At 40.9% G+C, this 14,055-nt stretch overlaps 1 long non-coding RNA gene across 1 annotated transcript in view; it reads right to left on the reverse strand.

Annotated features, from left to right (window-relative positions):
- LOC121482771 overlaps window positions 1-13,497 on the reverse strand; it is a 37,847-nt gene extending 24,350 nt beyond the window's left edge. Inside the window, exons 1-3 of the long non-coding RNA XR_005985621.1 lie at window positions 11,895-13,497; window positions 8,939-9,020; window positions 3,302-3,455 (exon numbers count right to left, since the gene is read on the reverse strand). This is a non-coding gene — a long non-coding RNA (uncharacterized LOC121482771). The remainder of the gene's footprint in view (window positions 1-3,301; window positions 3,456-8,938; window positions 9,021-11,894) is intronic.
- Window positions 13,498-14,055: the final 558 nt, after the last annotated feature.

Here is a 14,055-nt window from a genome sequence, read left to right on the forward strand (position 1 = left end):
TTCTGGCAGCACCCAAGGACAAATGATGCTTTTCTCTCCCAGAAGTCCTTGCAGCCCATTGGCTCTGGCATATGTGAATCCATGGAGGCATCTTTGGAATCAGTAGGGGACAGAAGGGGCTTTGGCCGGGATCCAGCCCACCCACATGTCTGATACAAAAATGGTGGGGGCCTAAATTCCTCAAGAGGAAATCAGAGTTCTGTAGAGCAGAGAAGTGGCCAATCTCTGCTGGAAAGACCAACCACAAATGTCCAAAATCTTGTGTATACCTGATGACTTAGGATGTTCAAACCCTAAAGTCAATTTAAATGTAGAGAAAAAGTTTACTTCTCTAAAACCATTTCTTACCTCAAATTGTAGCTTCCTCAATTTTTAAGGGCAATGGAAATTTTTTATGTCTTGATTGTGGTGATAGTAACATGATTGTGTAAGTTGGTAAAATTTATAAAACTATATCCAAGTCTACAGACCTTATGTAAAAGGCGAGACAGACAATATTTTTGACTTTGCAGATCAAAACTGTTGCAGCTACTCAAGTCTGCCATTGTAGCAAGAAAGCATTTATAGGTAATACATAAATGAATAGGAGAGGCTGTGTGCCGGTAACAAAACAAGCAGTGGGCCAAACTGAACCCATGAGTTTATGTAGTCTGAAGACTTCTCATCTCCACATTTGCAAAAGAGTGAATTTTTATCATATATAGATTATATCTTGATAAACAAACAAACAAACAAAAAAAGTAAAACAGAAAAAAACACCTCCAGGAAAACAAAAACAAAAACTTCAACTTATTTGAAGATTTTCTCAAGAGAATGGAGTTATTTTATTGTTTATAAGAGGGATTGCTGATAGTAATTGTGCAACAGATGAGCCAGAAAGTTTACAGATAGTTAAATAGGGAATTTTAAACCTGACTTTTTGAGATTATTTTATCAACTCACTTGGAAAATTCACCTAGAAAAGTCAAGTACCTTCCCTCTGCCCTTGACAAAGACACCTGCAGCAGGGTGAACTCCCTGTCAACTCTCTACACCAACTTGTTTTGGTTTGGTTTGGTTCAGTGGGAATACTTTAAGACTTAGCATCTTGCACTTGTGGTTTTTTATTGTTTGCTTCTTTTATGGCAAAGCAATCTTTATCGGACATAGATTGTAGATAAAAGCCAGTCATTTCTTCCCCTTCTCTAAACAACAGCACAAACAAAAGCATTTCTGAGGCTTTTAGGCCCACCAGAATAGAAAGAGAAATCCAACTACTGGGAACCAGAAAGTGAGCACTCTCAGGGAGAAATAAATAAATAAATTTTAAGCAGGAGAGTTTAAAATCAGCACTCATCAGCTGGCATTCAAACACCCAAACTTGATGTAGGCAAAGTGATGTGGGGGTGTTACTGTACGTGTGGAAATTCAGGTTGTAGAAAAGATATACAATCAGCCTCTAGCACCTGGATTTTTTTCAAGATGTAGAATAAAGAAGTCAATGTGTTCATCTCATCTTGGGTGGAAAAAATAGGCTTTTAAACCAAAGGTAACTAAGATGAAGATCAGCTGGCATTTCTCATGAAGATGTCCCTTCCAACACACAAATGTCAGTCCTTTAGGGGATGTATATAAGGGGCAGATGCTGTGAGGCATGGCTCCAGAAAGACAAGTAAGACATGAGCTGCCCTTAAATACTGAGAGCCCAACTAAGACAGATGCACACGAATATTTAAGAAAGTGTGTTGTGTTAACATAGAGTCTCTAAATACTTTAACAATGCCAGGCAAATTTATTTATGAGAGCTGGGGTTAAGCATGAAAGCAATACCATTTCTCTTTGAAGCAACACTACTAAGAAAATGGGACCACTGTCTTCCTCCTTGCCGCCTGCGGAGGTGGCCTCCATCTGTTCCTCAGCAGCATGGCGCCCTAATACCTTTGCTGAAACCACAAATTGTTAGAAAGAAGACCAGAAAGGCCATCAGATACCAGTAAGACTATATGTCAAAATTAAGTACAGCTGGCAGAAACCCAGAGGCACTGGGTTTCTGGGCATTAGGGTGCATAGGAGAGTCAAGGGCCAGATCTTGACGCCCAACACTGGTTATGGGAGCAACAAAAAAACAAAGCACATGGTCCCCAATGGTGTCTGGTTTCTAGTCCACGACGTTGAGGAGTTTGGAGTGCTGCTGACATGCAACAGATCACACTGTGTAGAGATTGCTCACAGCATCTCCTCCAAAAATTGCAAAGCCATTTGCAGAGAGAGCTGCCCAGCTGGCCCTCAGAGTCACCAATCGCAATGCCAGGCTGTGCAGCAAAGAAAATAAATACACAGGCAGCTTGTGTACATGTCCAATTTGTGTTAATAAACCATAAAACTACAAATATATATATATATATGATCAAAAGAGTCATACAAGAGGGAAAAAAAACCAGACAAATTCATTTTCTCCTTCTCCTAAATCCTATGCTGCCACAGACACGACTGCAGAATTTTCTCTTTAAAAAAAAAATGCTGGGGCACCCAGGGGGCTCAGTGGTTGAGCATCTACCTTGAGTTCATGATCCTGGGGTCCTGGGATCAAGTCCCACATCAGGCTCCCCATGGGAAGCCTGCTTCTCCCTCTGCCTGTGTCTCTGCCTCTCTCTGTGTGTCTCTCGTGAATAAATAAAATCTTCTTTAAAAAATGCCAATTCAAGAGAGTGCTTAGGGGCACCTTGGTAGCTCAGCCCATTAAGCATCTGCCTTCAGCTCAGGTCATGATCTCAGGGTCCTGGGATCCAGCACCACATTGGCCTCCCTACTCAGCAGGGAGTCTGCTTCTCCCTATCCCTCTGCCCCTCCTCCTGCTTGTGCATACTCTCTCTGTTTCAAATAAATAAATAAAATCTTTGAAAAACCAAACAAGAGAATGCTTATTGTTACTCATTTTTGGTGTGATTATTTTGTTTTGTTTTTGTTAAATAACTTCAGATTAATATTACAAAAAGGAATTAGGAGTAAAATGAAGCTAGAAGGGACCATCAGAGTTAATGTTAGTAACAATCCTGGTCTCAGTAGCCATCAGAACATTTTACAGACAGAATTGTGATCTGGTTGAAACAGCCAAGCCAGGAAGATAAAGTTAAGTTAAAAACATAGAGTCATTTTTTCCATGGAGTCATTTCCTACAATCGGACATAAATATCCCCAACACTCTTTGCCCCGGACATAAAATGGATAAGTTGAGAACAGCTCCTACAATTGATTAGATTCACTGCAAGTTAATTTTGGGATGTGAAACCTTATATAAGAAGTTCTTAAACTGTACAGATACCTTAGAAGGATCACCAAGATTCTTGTCTCAATGCAGATTCCCGGGCAGTGCTCCCAGACGGTTTGATTCTGGAGACGAACACGGGACCAGGAGTTTACCCTGTCATTCCACAGACCACCTCGCATTCCTCCTCTAGCCAGGAGAGAACCTGTAACTGCAAAAAGCAGTAATCTGCCATGTATCCAATCCTCCAGGTGGCCCTTAACCCCGGAGGTTCCCAAACCTTGCCACCATTGACTCTTCAGGGCTTCCACCAAGAATAATTTGGGATGGACTAAGGTCTGACATAATGATCCTGTTGGATGCTCTCTAGTCCATTTGTAATCATTCAACGAGCAAATCAAAATTTTTAAGAGAAGATGCATTTGTAGTGAAATGTCATCAGTTCCATGGTTGCTTTTCCAATTGTGTCACAAAGATGTTTACTTCCTTCACGTGACAGCTAATGCTATTTCTCTGAAGCTGCCAATTTTCCCATATCAGCAGAGTAACTGTATCAGTGTTTCTTTTTCTTTGCAAAATAGAATTGCACACAGTCAACCTGAGGCATTTATAAAATCCCTATCACTGTCTTTTGACAAGTAAAGGAATCTCAGACCCAAATGCCTAGAAGGAATTTAATTATGTGATTATAGTTGCATAACTATATGATTTGTTGAGTCTTGGTAGGCAAAAAACTATTTTTCAGCTAGCCATTAATTGGTGTGGGACATTTGATTTTGCAATCACTACACTATGTGTTTATTGCTTATCTCTAAGTAAAAGACACTGGTGTGCCAAAATGACCTGCCTCAATGAATAAGAGATTTGGCAATTGTCTGAAACAGGGGCTGGCATATTACAGCCTGCCACCTGTTTTTGTAAAAAAAAAAAAAAAAAAAAAAAAGTTGTTTTATTGGCACACAGACATGCCCATTCATCCATTCATTTAGATATTGTCTATGGTTACTTTCCAGCCGCAACAACAGCAAAGTAGTTGCCACAGAAACCATATGGCCTTAAAACCTAAAATATTTTACAATCTGGCCCTTTTCCAGAAAAGTTTGCCAACCCTTGATCTTGTCAATTGAGACCACCAAAGTTAGGACTTAGTCACAAAAGGGCCAGATAGATGAAAATGCGAGGTGTTGACAATGGCACCATACACATAGACTAATGTGGGGAAGGAAGCACTATGCATCAAAGCACTAGAAGAAATCACAGAGAAAAGACCTGTAGATTTCACAATATTAAATTTAAATGTTTTTTAATTTAAGATAAAAAGGAAAAACAGTCCAAAAAAAGACTACAAAGAGGTTAAGATGCTCATTATCTAAACAACTCTCACAAATTTGTAGAAAAAGTCAATAGAAGAAACATAAAAGGAGTGGATACAAATTGCCACTTTATAGAACAAGAAGTATACAAAACTGATAAAGATGTGAAAAGATGCTCAATCTAAGTACTAATCAGAATAATTCAAAGTATAATGAAGTATCGTTTCAAATTGACAAAAATGGAGTGAAACATTGAGTGGTATCAAATCTTTATAAAGATGTGTAGACAAGGTGCCCTTGTGCCCCAACTATGGAAGGACATTTTGAAGGTCAGTTGGCAACATCTATTAAAAATTTAAATACAATGACTTTTGACCCCACAATTGGAATCCTTGATGTTCACCCGGGGAAAATGCTTGCCCTTCACAAGACCGTATGTCAAACAAACTCTGGAAAAGCCACACTAAAAATCTGGGCAGCAATTATAGAGCATGAAGGAGAAATGAATGTACTAATGTTGAAAGCGGTCCAAGGTTATTATCAACACAATAGAAGTGGTTTGCAAAGCAATATATCCATGAAAATACCATTGAGTTTTAAAAAAATCGTATCTTCAGGGGCACCTGGGTGGCTCAGTTGGTTAAGCAGGTGACTCTTGGTTTTAGCTCAGGTCATGATCTTGAGGTTGTGAGATGGAACCCCACGTCAGAGCCCCACTGCGCCCACTGCGACGGAGCCTGCTTCAGATTTTCTCTCCTTCTCCCTCCTGTTCACTCTCTTTCTCCCAAACAAATAGATAAAATCTTTTTAAAAAATCATATCTTCAACTTGTTATGGGTCAAATCATGTCCTGCGTATAAGGTATGTTGAAGGTGGCCATGAGATGGGACTTTGGCAAGGAATGTCAAATGCTATTTTCTTGGCAGAAAATATCAGAAGCTGGCAGAGACAAGGAAGGATCCTTTCCTAAAACCTTCCTGAGGATCGTGGCCCTGCTAATACCTTGATTGAAGACTTCCAGCCTCCAAAACTCAGAGACAATAAATTTGTGTTGTTTTAAGCCACCTAGATTTTGGTACTTTGTTACAGCAGCCCTAGGAAACTAATCCATAATCCATCACTTCTCCCCTAAAACCTCCAGGCATTTTTGGAGGGTTTGTGCAGATACTTATCTGTAAATGCACAGGAAATGACTGAGAAGATTATACTCCAATCAGTAATGGGTACCTGTGGGCAGAATCTGCAGATGACACATGAGGTGAACCTGACCTTTCTATATATATTATTTGAAAACCCAGCAGCCAAGATGAGAATTTGTTTAAGTAAAAATTCTATTTTAAAGATGAAATGGTGAAGGGCATGCTCAGTGCCTCTCCCTTCTCTTGGAACAAGTGCCCCTCTTCTGGAACCCACCTCTCTCCATTCCAACTATTTGGCTGAAACAAAGGCATCCACCATTGATTGGTCCACACTAGGTCCCTTGGGTGTGATGGAATCCCTCCCCATCATCACAGCTGTAGCCAGAAGCCTGGGACATGCTGGCCGCTGTGGCCGCTGCTTGTCAGGAGCAGCAGCTCTAGGGGCAGAGGATAAAGCCAGTTTCCAAAGGGAAGCAGAGATGATGGACGGACATCTCTGTAAGAACGAGGGGCCTTGGAACCCGTTTCCAGCCACTCCAGAAACCTGCTACACTTCTAACCTCACTAGAGCCAATGCTCTCTGTCACCAATGCCACTCGGAATTGGGTCTTTGTCACTTACATTCAAAATAGTCCTACACAGAAGAGAACAAAGAAAACATAGGAGAATAAATGCACATGACTCTAAACGCCTGTTGAGAAAATGTTCAACCTTTTCGTCACCAAAGGAATACAAATTCGTTTAAAATGGGATATGTCTTTTTTTTTTTTTTTAATTCAGTGGCATCTATGCCATGTGTGTGTCCCTTGAACTGAAATTCTCAACTTCAGGGAGGTGCAATGATAAACATATTTTTTTCTTCTTTATTTATACTTTTCTGTATTTGCTAAATCCTTACCAACAAGACATTCTGTATAAAAAATTAATTTTTCCTTTTCTTCCCCCCCCCCTTTTTTTTAAAGAAAAGCCTTAGAAGAAATGAAGTGTGAAACATTCAGGACCTAGACATTGAGATTTTTCAAAGAATTGCAAGTATTTGCAGGGAGAAAATGAGCAAAGACTCCAGGACGACTAATGGCTTAGAGCACATTATTTTTGGCTTCCTAGCACACCTCAAATATAGCATATTTACTACTAATCTGGGTGTAATAGTTGTGCCATTACCATGATTATGTCATATATTTAAACACTGTAATGTATCAGATCCTACTAACTGGTGTGGTAGCTTATAGTTTTGCTATTCTAGGACCCTCTCTGAAGAAGGAGTAAACATCCCCATTCAACAGGTGTGCCTGGGTGGCACAGTCAGGTAAGCATTTGACTTTTGGTTTGGGCTCAGGTCATGATCTTGGAGTCGTGAGATCAAGCCCTGTGTCAGGCTCTGCACTTACCATAGAATCTGCTTGGGGTTCCTCTCTTCCTCTGCCTCTCCCCCAGTATTCACACACACTCTCTGTCTCAAATCAATACAGAAATCTTAAAAAAAAAATCCCCACTCAGGTATTGCCAGGTGACCTGTTGTCCCCAGTGAAGGTGAGAAATGTGATGTTTTGGGAGATATTTTATGATGTGGTTGTCATTTCCCCCATCTCCCCATTACATCAACCTCAGTCCCCAAGTGACTACAATGAGCAGAGGCCCCAGGCCAGCTTACAGTGATATGTAGCAAGAGCAATAAATAAATAAATAAATGAGCAAAAAATAAGCTAAGTGTTAAAGTCACTGGGGCTTGTTTGTTACTGTGCCATCGCACAGCCTACCCTCACTAGTGCAAGGGGAACCCAAGAAAAGATACCATAAGGAATCTTTGGAAAGAAAAGGAAGATTGCATGTACTGGGTTGCAAAACACATTTTAAGTACTGTTCTATTCTCTTGCTATTTTTACACACTGTAATTATTCTTCTTGATATTTTACTAACTTAGCAAAAGGTTCTAGTGCTTTTTGAGGCTGATTAACAAGCAAGCTAAGGGAAAAGCTTGGCTGGATCAGAAGCTTTAACATTTCTAGCACAGCTCACACTATGCACAAATTACACTGCTATCATCATAATCAAGCACAAACAGGCCACATTTCTGTAATACATTATCCAGCCCGTGATTCCCTCCACCCTGCACAGCGTCCCCTCTCTGTCTCAGAAGTAGAGGAGAATGTAATGGGAACCGCATAAGCAGCTCATAGTAATTTTTCCCAGATCTGTTTTTACTCCACTTCTAAGCCTGAGTGTAGACCCAAGATTTTTGCCTCATGGAAGCTAACTTAAATCATTTCATTAGATTCATGCTCAGCTTGTGAAGTGCACATATGCGGGGGCGGAGGGAAGGAATGCCTTTGTGCTGCATCAGGGATATGCAAAAATAGAGAAATAGCCCCTCAAGTAACAGTAAAAGAAGAACATTTTTCAATATAAGTTGATGGCAACCATCGTCAGTGATCTTGTGCATGAAAGGAATGCAGAGAAGGGTGAAATCACTTTTAGAAAGTAGACTGAGATCACCATCATCCAGAGCCAAAGAGCAGCTCATGAACTCAAGTTCCTGACAATGGAGCAAAGCACACACACACACACACACACACACACACACACACACACAGGCTGGCATGCCATGTAACCTGCAGCACTGTCCACACGCACAGCCACACACGCAGCGACACAGAGAAACATGCATGTTTTCGAGAGGTGGGCTGGGGAGTCAGGCCCATCAGCTGTGATCTGTGAACAGATGAGGTGCTTGTATGCTTGTCTTACTGATGAGGGAGGCTTAGAAGTGCTTCTGGAATAAAAAGATCACAAATGTCTTTTATGTTGATGTGATACCTCCTGGTGCTGGTCAGTGAATTTCTGCTGTCCTAACATTTTCAGCTTTAAGTCCGTTTCGACTCAAATAGGTAAACCACAATGTTTTATGAAAATAAAACCCTCCTGTGGTCCGGGGCAACTTCACGTAGTGGAGTCATGCTGTTCAATGCCAACCAACATTGCCTGAGATGGCAATCTTTGGCAAGTTAAATGCTAATTATTCTGTCTGGTGAGACGCCACTTCCTGGTTCAGAGAAGGGCACCTCCTCGCTGTGTCCTTACACAGTGGCAGGGGCAAGGTAGCTCTCGAGGGGTCTCTTGTATTAGGGCACTAACCCCATAACCTACCTCATGATCTAGTCCCCTCCCAAGGCCCCACCTCCAGATGCCATCATCTTGGCAGTCAGATCTCAACATTCGACCCGGGTGGGGGCGAGACCAACCTGGAGAGCACAGCATCCCTGGGACGGCTCCATGCCGTTGTTGATATCAAATTCTGGCATCCTTTTGCTCACGGCAGCCATCCTGAGTAGAAAATCCCATGATCAACTTCTGAAAGCAACAAACGCTTTAGAAATGATCAGACTGATCATTTGTGTCTCAATGTATATCATTGGAAAGTAGTTTTAATCACAGATGGTTTAGTCGGAGAATAAAAGGGAATATACTGTTTACATTGTTATGTAAGTATTAATTTATATTACCAAGTCTTTTGTATGTTTCCTGTGACTATAGATTTTGTGTTCTTTCTTTTAAGATTTTAATTTATTCATGAGAGGCAGAGACATAGGGAAAAGCAGGCTCCCCACAGGGAGCCTGACGTGGGGCTCGATCCCTGGACCCCGGGATCATGACCTAAGCCAAAAGCAGATGCTCAACCACTGAGCCACCCAGGGGCCCCTAGATTTTGTATTCTAAAACACTCCAAAGGGCAATTCCAATGGTGAAATAACATATATAAACTCCTGAGCAAAGTTCCCATTGCATGGTAGCATAGACTAAATTTTACTTACTTTTCTTCTAGTAGAACATCTAGACTTTGGACAAGTTAATGAAAACCAAGACATGGAAGTCATGTAAACGAGCCATTCACTGCAATCCCCGAAGGCTGTAAACCTGCACATTTGAAAAGTGCACCCCATCACCAGCCGTAATCTAATGCCACAGGAGTTCCCAGCTACTTAAGCAATAACTTTAGTTCCAACGCAATTACGTTTATGCGCCAGCGTCAACAGGGAAAAATAACAATGAAAATTGAAATTCAACTTACACATTGACACTAAGGCACAATTCATGGATGGCAGAACTGAAAGGACATAAATTGTTTCCAGTTTCCCTCAACACTGAAGAGAAGAGCATGAAACAGGTAATAAATCAAACTTTAATTTAGAAATTTCCTGGGATTACACTTTCATTTGTGATCTTTTTATTCTGGAAGCACTTCTAAGCCTCCCACATCAGTAAAAGAAACATACAAGCACCTCCTCTGTTTATACATCGTAGCTGACGGGTCTGACTCCCTAGCCCACCTCTCAAAAATGTATGTGCACCTGTCACTGGTATTTTTGTATGTGTGTGATCCTGAACAGCTTTCACATTTCAGGGTATTTTCCAATCACATGGAAATCAATTCTCCTAAATGATATCATGCCATTCTCTCAGCAGATAAAAACACTTTAATTGGGTGAGAAAAGGGATTTACTACTCCAACAGCTTTGTAAAAATTCCTTTCACTTTCTCAGCATCAAATCCCCCGTTACTATTGCTTCATTTCTTTTTATTGCTTCATTTCTTTAACATCTGTTAGATGGTGTTGTTATTTTTTTTTAAGATTTTACTTATTTATTCATGAGAGATACAGAGAGAGAGAGAGGCAGAGACACAGGCAGAGGGAGAAGCAGGCTCCATGCAGGGAGTCCCCTGATGTGGGACTCGATCCTGGGACTCCAGGATCATGCCCTGGGCTGAAGGCAGGCGCTAAACCTCTGAGCCACCCAGGAATCCCCTGGTGTTGCTATTTTTCAAATGGATTGTGCGTGATGCATGCCCTTATATTTCTATACCACTCAGGACAAAATATATATCCCGGGTTCTGTTTGCCTCTGAAAGATGGGTGACAACCCACCTATACAACCCTGTGCATGTATCCCGGAGGCTTTGAGGCAAGTAAAGACTCACACACCAGTGGCCCTATTCATGCTTTTTCTTCTCCTTTATTAAAAACAAACAAACAAACAAAAAACAATATTTTGTCAATACCTTCCTATTTAGTAGTTGAACCATCTTGAGAAAGGTAAATTATCCACTTACCAATTTTTTCCTGCTCTGCCCAAATCAATGAGGCTAAGAGACATGTGGAGATATTCAATTTAAAAATTATAAATAAAAACCCTATGCCTCTCAAGCAGGCATCAGCAAACCATACCTGTTAGCCAAATAAGGGGCTGCCTATTTTTATAAAGTTTTTTTTTAAAGATCTGATTTTTAAGCAATCTCTACACCCAATGTGGGGCTCAAACTTACAACCCTAAGACCAAGAGTTGCAAGCTCTATGGCCTGAGCCAGCCAGGCATCCCTATAAAGTTTTATTGGCACTCGGCCACACCCACTTGTTTACTTACATATTGTCTATGGCTACAAAGTTGACAATTTTCCAAAAAGACTCAATCCCCCACAAAGCCTAAAATAATTACAATCCGGCCTTTTACAGAAAACATTTGCCAATCCTTGCTCTAAAGAGGTACTAGCAGAAATATAATGCAGGCCACATATGTCATTCTGAATTATTTCATAGCCATATTAAAAATTAAAGAGGGCAGCCCGGGTGGCTCAGTGGTTTAGCGCCGCCTTTGGCCCAGGATATGATCCTGGAGTCCCGGGATCAAGTCCCATGTCAGGCTCCCTGCATGGAGCCTGCTTCTCCCTCTGCCTGTGTCTCTGCCTCTCTTTCTCTCTCTCATGAGTGAATAAATAAATAAAATATTAAAAAATAATAAAAAATTAAAATTAAAAAGAAACAAGTGAAATTAATTTTAATATATTTTAGCCCAATATATGTAAATAGTGTCATTTTATCATATGATCAATACTGAAGTTATTCATGAGAAATCGTCTTTTTTCTTCCTTCATACAAATTCTCAGAAGTGTACCTCATATAGCATTTCAGATTAGCCACAGTTCAAGAGCTTGGTAGCCACTTGTGACTGACTAGTGGCCATGACATTGGTCCCTGCAGCTCTAAAGGGCTTGCTAAGTGAAAAGAGAAAGGGAAGAAAAAGGATGAATTTTTCAGTGAAGGCTCCAGCTTCACACAAGTGGAATGTGAGATAATGCACGTTTTGCTCATGCAAAGTATATACCGAGTAATTTGGGGGACATAAAACATCATTTGTCACATACCTGAAATTCACCTGTCAACTGGATGTCCCGATTTTATCTGGTCACTTCCGCCTCAGGCCCTGAATCTTCCTCCTCAGTAAAATTTCAAGTGGCAGGGAGCGAATGGAGGGAACGTTTTCCTAGGGCCTCCGCTCTGCTTGGGTGCCTCAAGTCAGCATGTAATTGATTTTGAAAATTGCTGGTGTGCACACACTCGATGGCCTTGGAGATCAATTAATGCTAAATTCATCCAGCCCAAGGGCTGCCAGGTGTCACACAGAAGGCGAAGGCTGTGTCCCCATAGTACGAGTCTGCAATGCCACCACCAACTAATGAACCTACGAACTTGAAATGTAGACGCCATCTTCCTCTTCAGAAGGTTTTACTTAAAAAAATGTGTGTTGTCCCACTAATACACTGGCACGCCTTGCACAAAAAAGGAAGAGTCCACCCAATGATCACTCACAGTAAAAGTGGACTACAGGTAACCCTTCTTCTTCCTATGGAAAACTAATAAATAATGACCATCTCCTTTTCGCTTCCAGGAAAGTAGGCCAACACTTCTGGAAGCCTTGAAGTGCAGAGCTAGGCAATGCACAGTGAGATGACCAGAGTAATTTTAGAACATGAGAGCTGTCTGGGAATCCACATACAAATCTGAGTGGTGAAAACCAAGCCCTGTGTGTTCTGTTTCCTATACTCAAAAAACTTGGTGACACAATTCAATATTGTCCATCATGGAGCTTTCTGAACATGTTCTCTTCTGAAGGCAATGCTAGCAGAGTTCAAAGCATTGGATGAACATCAGATAGTGTGGAACAGTGTCATCAGGTGAGAGAACGGTGTGGTTTGGCAGTCGGGGGACTCGGCAGATGAGTGAACCGCTTGGCAATTGTAGCATGATCAAAGCTGTCTACACAATTTGAACAGGTAAGAATAGACCCAAAAAAAACGAAGGAGAAAATGATCTAGTGACAGCTACAATTATGCACTTTTCCTTTTACTCATCTTGAAAAATCATCTGGGAGAAACTTTCTCACAGAAAGAACAGAGAAGCTTTATGTCATTCTCTTTCAAATTAATTTACTTGCAGAACTCAAGATTCGAAGCACCTTGCCATCAATCCATTATTCAATGATCACTCAAAAGATGTTTCTATGCAGAATGAGGGTTATCTTTTAGGGGGCACGAAAAAAATTTTAAAACTGTGTGCACACCACTGTGGTCAAATGAGTATTAAAATCCAAGAGGAGGCTGAAATAATTCCACCCCATTGAAGACACCAGAATCTTCAAAGTTCTCCATGTTTTTCTTCTCATTTCAACTATATTTTCATATAGCTTCAATTACACGCAGAGGCATGAGGAGGACTTGTAAAGTCTCCAGAATTCCATGGACAGTCATCAGCTTCTCACAGGCTCTCCATTTGGATCGGTACCATGTGTTCATCTTATTTTCCTGACAGCTTGCCCATTTTCTCTGGAGATTCTTTTCTCCTACAAACCAGAAAACTCACTCCAAAAGAGAAAGCACAAAGTGCCCTGGAAAAATAACAGCCTCCATCCATGTCACTAGGTTTATAAATTAGTTCTGTTGTTATTTGTTTTTTAGCTCTCTGTACCGGGAAAAAAATATTTTTTAAAGACTTTATTTATTTATTCATGAGAGACACACAGAGAGAGGCAGAGACACAGGCAGGGGGAGAAGCAGGCTCCATGTAGGGAGCCCAGTGCGGGACTCGATCCTGGAACCTCGGGGGATCCTGGAACCTCGGGATCACGCCCTGAGCTGAAGGCGGCACTAAACCGCTGAGCCACCGGGGCTGCCCAAGTACTAGGAAAATATTGACAAAATAGTCCATCAGTTTCTCAAATGTGGTATAGGACATAAAGAGTTCTTTCTCCCATAAGTTAAAAAAAAAAAAAAAAGAGACTGCCAGGTATCTCCACTGTCAAGCCACTTTTAAGTTATGCTATATTCATTCTAGAATTCCTCAGTAAGTTGAAATAAAATCACTGTGAATGTACTTAAAGCCATTGGAGTGTATACTTAAAAATGCTTAAAATGGTAACTGTTGTGTTATATATATTTTGCCACAATAAAAAAATAGAAATACAAAAAAATGAAACCATGAAGTATAGCCATCCACAAACAAAATGTCATCCACGATTCAGTGTTGATA

Source organism: Vulpes lagopus, chromosome X (assembly GCF_018345385.1).
Source record: "Vulpes lagopus strain Blue_001 chromosome X, ASM1834538v1, whole genome shotgun sequence".
NCBI classification, from domain to species: Eukaryota; Metazoa; Chordata; class Mammalia; order Carnivora; family Canidae; genus Vulpes; species Vulpes lagopus.